Raw genomic sequence first — 8438 nt, 5'->3', positions numbered from 1 at the left:
CAGAAGAGACACAGCACCTCTCAAAGAGAGAACATTTTATAGATAGTCATGACTTTAGATAGTCATTTATCATTATAAACAATATGCTCTAAAGAGTCACTCGAGTGCAGCTGCTTCCTTGTACCACACATCTCCCAAGCAGTCAACACAGTTCACGCAGCTGACACTACATGAAACAGCCTTGGCCTTGCTAAGTGGGGATGGAATTATCTCCAGAGAAGCTGTTTTTCAAGAATCACACAGTGGTTTGGGTTGGAAGGGACCGTATAGAACATCTAGTTCCAAACCCGCTGCCATGGGCAGGGACACCTTCCACTAGACCAGGTTGCCCAAAGCCCCATCCAAACTGGCCTTGAACACTTCCAGGGATGTGGCACCCACAGCTTCTCTGGCCAATCTGTGCCAGTGCCGGAAACAGACAATGATGTAGCAGAAAGTGCTGCAAATCTGCTGATTCCATAAACCTGAGATTTTATCTGAAAGAATGCAACACAGGGGCACAACTGAGACACCAAGTAACTACTGCCCCAGGCCACTGCTCCAGCTTTCCTTACAGGCTTCCATGGAAGAGTTGCTCTGCCAAGTTCAGGGCAAGACAAAAGAAACCATTACAGGAAGTGGAGTGAGCTCCTGCCTATAGTATCAGTCTTTGGCTGCAGAATGTGGACAAGTCAAAGGCTCCTGAAGTGTTTGTTTTATCCAGACTGACTCAGAAGGAGGAAATTGCAACCACAGCCAATCATTTATATTAAAAAAATACCCTATTGAAGCATAATCATCTTCATCAGAACTTGAATGACTATACCACTCACAGGTTTTATGTTCTTAAACTACACAAGAATTATGATGTTTGTACCTGCTTTCAACACAGGACACAAGGAGAAGAAAGAATTCAGGTATTATACCATTTCTAGATCCAAAATAAAATTCTGGCTTTCACAAATAAGCACTTCTGCAAATTGAGTTGAGATGCATCTGACAGGAAAAACTTAAGAGCACTTTCAAGTTGGAAAGTCGATTAGCACCAACTATAAAACTAATTTTGAGCTCAGTAAATAACAATTTACATTGCACAAACAGAACTTGAGTTACTACACACAAAGGGCATTTTGGACCACTTCCCACATTCAGCCCGTGGCTGTCAGGATGCTGCCTGGAGCTAATGGATTTTCCCTGCTGCCAGCAAGCGGCCACACAGCACGAAGCCCACTTGTGTACTCAGCACAGCAATTTGATTCCAAGGTAAAATGCTCAACTTCAGGGACACCTTGCCCACACCAGTGGTTTTGTGCATCCTGTGACCAAATTACTTAACTCTTATGTATAATACTGTAATATTTCCTTCTTCTTGAAAGAATGATTTACAATTAATCTGTGTCCTGCAGACTCCACAAAATCCATGTCACAAAAAAAAACTGAGCTAAGGAATAGATGCTCTAGTGCCTAAGAGAAGTCAGGAATTCACACTGCGTTCTTCCCAAGCCTGAAAGGAATCAATAGCATCCCCTCCTATCTGCACCTACCTCTTTTCATAAAACTTAAGAGGAAATCCACTGTTGTAGAGCTGTCTGTTCTCACAACTTCAGCTGACTTTAGCTGATGAGCTCAGAAGTTTGAGAACCCAGTTAACTAGACAGTGACCAAATGTAATCCTTCTCAGCATAAATCAGGCTAAAAGGAATCCTAAGTGGTCCTAAGGGACCACTACTTACCTTCCTTACAGTCTTCCTTTTTGGGCCAGATACTGGCTTTGCCAACTGCCAACATTAAGAAAGAGGACAGAGGATAGGAGAACAGAATTGCAGAATTAGTAGTATTGTACACAACTGTTGTATCCCATTGCATTCTACATTTCCCCCTTGAGACTGGAGAACTTCACCGAGTTTATAATCCAGTGCTCCACATCATGCAAACAAAAGCATGTGGATCCCAAGGAGGGTTCAGACCCCAAGTCTACTGTGTACCATATGCACACAGTTCTCAAAGGACACATGTTTCCTAACCTGGTAATCTTGATGTCTCAACAGGGCAGTAATATCTCAGTAACCAGATAACTGTGTTCTTCCTTCTTTTCCTAGGAATGTTCAGTTTGCCTCCTCACAGGATATTCATGTGGAAGACCATGAAAATGTTCAAGGATGACAGAAAAATTGGTCAGAAAATAAGAGAGTGATCTTTGTGGCTGTGTCTCCTTCTGGAAAGAAGAGTGTCATGCCTCTTGAACATTCTGCCCTAAGACAGGAGAGTGAAATGCCAGATTGCCAAAGAGCTGCAACTTCTGAAGATGGAGGTTCAAACTGTAAGTGGAAGGTCATAGAATTAATTTAGCTCATTTTTCTTCCTGAGGAGAGTTACACTATTTATTAGGTTTTAGCCTTCTTGACTTCCATTCTGTTACTTCTGTGGTGTCTCTCAAACCAGCAGTGTTTCTTGCATAATGGTGCTGCCCCTCTAGGTATGCTGGCCAGATTTGTGTTTTTCTGCAGCTGCTGGTTTTCTGATTCTGCAGTTTGTTTTACAAATGGTACCTATCTGAGAAACAATCCCTGACTTCCTTGTATATCTTCCCAGTAATAAGCAGTGTAAGTTAAAAAGCTATACTTCAAGCAGCGTGGACTCAAGAGTCACATATGGAATTAAAGAATTATGTCCTAATGTTTGTGATGCAAGATGTGTTTCCTAACCTAAATTATTTAGAGTTTAACCATGCAGTGCTATAACGGCAATGTTTTTACTTTGTTTTACCCTACCTTTTTTCTCTAGTGCCTTTGTGTGTGCGTCCCAGTTTCTAGTTTTTATGGAGCACTGACTTTTGCCAGAAAGTAAAAGCCAAGCATTTTTAGTGAAAAAATTGTAACAGCTCTGTTAGAAGTAGCTATTCTAGGTACACAATGCTTCTTCACTGGTACTGTATTCCAGATAGAGAAATCCCAGCTTAGGACATTTGTGCCATTCCAGATTCATGGATACACCATATGACTCATGTGCAATGTTCTCTGGTGGATGAGCAACCGCGAGTATGTGATGGGAGAGCAATGAAAATTTACACAAAGGGAGCATTTGTGGATTACTCTGAGCTCGGAGTAAGTCTAATTTCAATTCTGTTAATACTGTTTTCTTGCTATCTGTACAGTTCTAAATTATGTTGGTTGTTAATCAATTCCAATTCAAACAATTTATGGGAGGTATTTTTAAGTTGTGAAACAATTCAACCTGTAATGGACTATGACTGCTGTTTCCACAGCTGGTGTAGACTGCTGCTCTTGCTTTTGGCGATCTAAATTTTAGGAGACTGGGTTCTCTTCCTAATTTTCAATGTAAAAGGACTTGTTACATTTTAAAATAGCTCCCTGACAATCTGCTAGTACTGTTACTTATTATTTTCTTGGCAGCTTTTATGATGGATTTCGAGAGGGCTGTTTTGGTTTGCTGTTTGCATGCTCTCATTTACTAGAAACCGGAAAAGGTCCTTGATTTTCAGCAGTGATGACTTTAAACCTGAAGTTGAGTGACCTGAAGCTCATCCTGGATAAAATACTAATACCTGATTTTCTCAAATTCTTTCAAAATCCAGTGTCAGAATTCTGCATTCACAGAGTTATAGTGTTACAAGGTTTTTCCAGTCTCCTGTAGGAGAGAAGTTACTATTCTAGGCTAGAAATGGGGAAAGGGTCAAAAATGGGCCTAGCTGCAGGAGCTAAAAGAGATTCCTTTGCATAAATTGGAGAGGGTAGAAGAAGGACATGCCCTACAGGGGACATTGCCACGAGGAAAGTTCAGGAAATTGCTAGGCTGAAGGGCTGGAGGTCGGGTAAAGCAGAAGAGGCTCCTGTTTACCTGCAGTGATGAGAAAGGGAGTACTACTTGGATATTTCCCCCGTATGGGAAAAATGTGAGCAGAGTGAATCCCCTTTGTTGTTTGAAGGGGTTTGTCAACACAATTTCTATCACATTATTAAGCTGTGACCCAATTTGTAGAGGTGAAACTAACATTCTAAGGATGGCTCCCTAAGGAAGCAAACTTCAGGGGGTTTGTTGTTCATATCTGCCTGTGCATGCAGAGAAGCCACTTCAGTTTCTTTAGAGTCAGGGTGCTAACAGCAACTCCTCCAAAGTTACTACCCACTGGTACTTACAGATGGTTCAGCTTATAGATGTTTCAGCCGCAAGGAGAGACCTTGAGTCATGAAACATATCTTTTAGAAAACTTGTTTCCTTAACCTGGGTGCCACTGGCACTTGATGCTTGCACCAGAGAGCCTCTTTGGGATTCACTGCAGTCAATAAGGACAGTGAACCTCCAAAATGGAATTGCTTGGTTTTGTATGGGGATTTTTCGGTTATTTGGTTGGGTTGGGGTTTTTGTGTGTTCATTTATTTGCCTGACAACAGACACTGCACTTGATGAACAAATAGAAGAGCATGCACTCACCTATGTGGCAGCAATTAGAAATAGTTTCACACAGGATGTTGGCCACACACCTCTGTCATGCCAGACCTTTTGTGTCTGCAGCAGCTGAAAGCACATGTGGTTTTTGTGTTCTCTGTATGTTATGTAAAACCAAGTTGAGGAGAATGTTCAAATCTTGTGGTAGCTGATCTGAGGGAGGCCGAGCTAATGGCAAGTGGTTGGGAGGAAGTTATATTTTCATTTGGTCTGGCTGCTCTTTTAAGCTACATCTTGACAGCCTTACATGATACACAACTGCCGAAGAGCTCCAGCAGTGCTGTTGCTAGCGTGTTAGTGTGCTTTTTCAGAGATTACCACATTCATCTTTGGTAACAGAAGGGACTGTGTGAGACACTGGCAATTTGCTACAGTCACTCTGCTAGTTTATTCACTCTTGGGTTGAAAGGTAAGAGCTAACTGATGTACCTTTGCTTGCTGATCTACTTCAGACTTGAGCAGTGTGTTCTGCCAGCAGTGCTGCAGGCACAGTACACATTCAGCTAATGGCTAAAGGTGAGCACATAAGGATGCTTCTGTTTTTGCCTAGCATTGCTGTATCTGGAAGATCTGTAGCCTTGGCCTCCAAAGACATGTTTCCCAGGGCTCTGTATTGTGTTTCTAAGAAAATGCAACCGTGGCTTTACTGTGGCAGCTACTCCGTAACGAAGTGGATTCTGTCATTCCCTGCTGTTTTGGAAGTACTAGATTGGCAATTATGATTGTCAAAGTCATAGACTGATGAGCAGGAAAATACTGTCAGAAATTTTAGCCTTTTTTTTCTCTCAAGTATGAAAAATTAACTGATTTTCTCCAGTTAAATCCTGTGAGATAAGTTCCCTGAAGTGCCACTTTAACAATGTAAGAAAGTAGGGTGTATCTTGCACTATTCTGAACTGTAATTTCCCTTTTTATCTTCAGCAAGTATTGCAGTCTATCGCCGTGGTAACTGAGCACCTCGGTGTATCTCACACGGCAAAACTATGTTGTGTTCTTAGCCATCAGGAAGATGATGACAAAACCAAATTAGTGAGGGTAAATTGTTTTGTCTAATAGCACTTTCTGTCACACACTGTTAGGCACGTGCATTATAGCTATGTCTGTGTGCACTGCGAACATCACACATACTCCGCATTACTCTTTACTTAGTTGCCTGTGTTACAAGACTTCTTCATTTCAGTCTGGAAGACATTTATCCATATTGCAAAACGACTGCTGTACGTGGCATAATTGTTGGCAGTTCCAGCAGGGAAAGGCAATGGGTCCACCCACACAGGCCTCTTAAAACAGTCTGTCACTAGTCCTTCTCCAGAACCTTTTCAGGGGTGGGGGGCTGTAAAAGGAGGGCACTTTTCTCAGTCTGCTGCTTCATCTTTCTCCTCCTGCAGGCAGTCACACATGGTACCACTTGAATACTACTACTACTTGTACAGTAGTCATTCCACTCTTGAAAAGAAATTAGGTGCGAAAACATTACAAGAATTTGAGATTTTCCTTTAATCTCACCCGACTCCTTCTAACTAGCATGGCCCAAGCATCATAAATTTGACATTTGGGGAGCTTTCTGCCTGTGACAGTTTGATGCTAATGAGTCAAATTCTCTAATATCTTCCTCTAAGAGAGGATTTCTGAGTTGTCAGAACTTGGCAGGAGTCTTCCCTAAGCACCCACGGTTCCAGTTCTGTATACTGTGTTGATTTGCATAGGCTGTATATTCAGATCTTTGAATAAGTTTTGTCTTTCCAGTTGCCTGAGAATAGATAAAATTCTTTGTATCCTAGTCTGCCTTAAAAAAAAAAAAAAAAATAGCAGAAGCCCCTTCTCTTTGGCCCTGTTCATCTCCATCTCTTCTTCCACACCTGAGAAAGAGCTAGAATGGATGCTCTGTCCTGACTGTGCAGCAGTGAGGATTATTTGATTCAGGAAGGCCATTCCTGAAAATGCACCCTTCTCTAATCTAGCATAATGTGTTTTAGCATGAAAAGGGATTTGTTTGTTATCTCAGGGCTTGTCAGCTTTTGTGACCTAGACTTGATTTCTGTGGTTTTCTAATTCTACCTTTAGCTTAAACCAAAAAATATCTCCTATTCAGCGTGACTGTATGAGACGGTCAGGAGCTGCTCTACTATACAAAGAGACTTTACCAAGTACTTATTCAGAGTGCAGAAAAGAATACTTACAGCTTTCAATTGTGGCTCTTCAGGAACTGTCTTCTTCCTCATTGTTGAAAGTACCATTGATAGAAATCCAAAGTCCTCTGACACAGATTCCTGCAGTCCCTCTAGCCTACTCTCTATTTTGGGTGCCTAAAGACACGTTTGAAGATAGTGGTCTAGAAAGACGTTGTGATGGCAGTACCCTAAACATGTATTGACTAAATATAACCAACAATTGTATGTACAGATTCTCGATTCTTTTGATGAAGAAGTAAACAGGGTTCTCAAGCTGTATTCATGCTGACTCCTAATTTTTCTTTTTTTCTTGTTACGCAATGAAGAAAGAAATTGCAGCCCCCAGTTGTCTGTGATACTTGACTTGACATACACTGATGATGTACAGCTCCCAAATATATAAATTATGTTTAACATGTCTCAGTAATGGTAGCAGCTATAGGAAAAAAGAACAGAAGAAACAAACTTCTTTAAGTACATCAACCGAAACCAGGCATAATGGAATGCTCAGCCAGCAACGCTTGGTGAAAACAACTATAAGACAGATTACAAAAAAGAAGAGAAATAAGACATTTCTTATATGGCACCCACTTCCATCAAGAAATAAAAGGAGACAATACTAATGGAAGACTACCTTGTTTGACAGGTATTTAATGCCTCCATTCACAACACAGTCCCTAAAGGAAGAATCAGATATGCCATCTGAGGGAGGGCTGTTCCCCAAAGGATATAAAGGAGACACAGATTGCCTATTTAAGCAGCCTCCTGTGATTTGCGGTTCGAAGTGCTGCTTTATTTTCTGAGGTCACTCAAAACTCTTTTTGTGACTTAAGTCACAACTTGAATTTATTTATTCCATATCCTGTTTACTAATTCACTGATAAGTCCTCCTTACCATGCTAACCATTCACTGCATCACATGGCTTCTTTGTACACAAAAACAAATCAGCCCATCCATTGATGCCTTTGTGAGTACATTGTCAAGATTTGTTCCACTTCAACACCGAAGGAAAGCACTGGCCTTGTGGCCTAGAAGCAAGATATCACTGTAGCAACTCGAAGTGCTGGTGATACTGCGTGGTTTCCCTTCTCTTCCACTTTACTGTACTGCACTCCTGCCAAAAGTTAACTTTACAGGAGAGTGATTCCTTTTGAGAAGACAGACAGGGCTGCCTCAATTGTCCTGACTCAGCACGTTTGGAACAAAACAAGGACCAACTGCAGAAAGAGACATTTGTAATGCTTGCTCCAGAACACAAAATACACAGAGCGAGTGCGCAGCTGGCCTGGTGGCAGCTACAGAGCCCGAGCCTTTGCTCTTCGTTTGGCAGGAAGAGCTGCAGTGCCTGCATAGGAATGAAACATTTTCTTTTCAACAGACCTCTTTGCCACTTTCAGAAACACCAATAAGATACAGCAGCTGACTTGAAAAGAGGACAGAGACTGTTAGGATTTCATGTTCAGAAAATAGCCATTATACTCCCACTCCAGTACATACAGATTCTTCTAGATTCATGTCACCTCAATTACTACACCTCCAGTAATACAGAATCCAGGATCCTGAGCTGAACAAATTCAAAAATAAATGTCTTTCTTGGGAATAAGAAACTGCAAAATTAACCAAGATCTGTATCACAAACCAACTTCAAATATGTAAAACAAAACCACTAAAGATTTCTACCATGCTGACAATTTGTGATTAAAAAAGCCACAAATCTTCTTCTCAGAAATTCATTATGTAGCATTGTGCACTGAAATACAGGATGTTGTTATACAGCCAAGCATCTGGGGAGATTAACCCTGATTAAAAAAAAAAATCTC

At 41.2% G+C, this 8438-nt stretch overlaps 1 long non-coding RNA gene across 1 annotated transcript; it reads left to right on the top strand.

The window, feature by feature from the left end:
- The first annotated feature begins 346 nt into the window (after nucleotides 1–346).
- On the top strand, nucleotides 347–3282 carry LOC114060077. Its single transcript, XR_003571817.1, has 3 exons — nucleotides 347–1242; nucleotides 2079–2299; nucleotides 2959–3282. It is a non-coding gene; the product is annotated as an uncharacterized LOC114060077 (long non-coding RNA).
- The last annotated feature ends 5156 nt before the right edge of the window (nucleotides 3283–8438 follow it).

The sequence above is a fragment of the Empidonax traillii genome, unplaced genomic scaffold (genome assembly GCF_003031625.1).
Source record: "Empidonax traillii isolate 1590-97213 ecotype Southwest subspecies unplaced genomic scaffold, ASM303162v1 scaffold257:size1394852, whole genome shotgun sequence".
NCBI classification, from domain to species: Eukaryota; Metazoa; Chordata; class Aves; order Passeriformes; family Tyrannidae; genus Empidonax; species Empidonax traillii.
The sequence above is the reverse complement of the archived record's forward strand: the minus strand, read 5'-3'. Positions and strand labels throughout refer to the sequence as shown.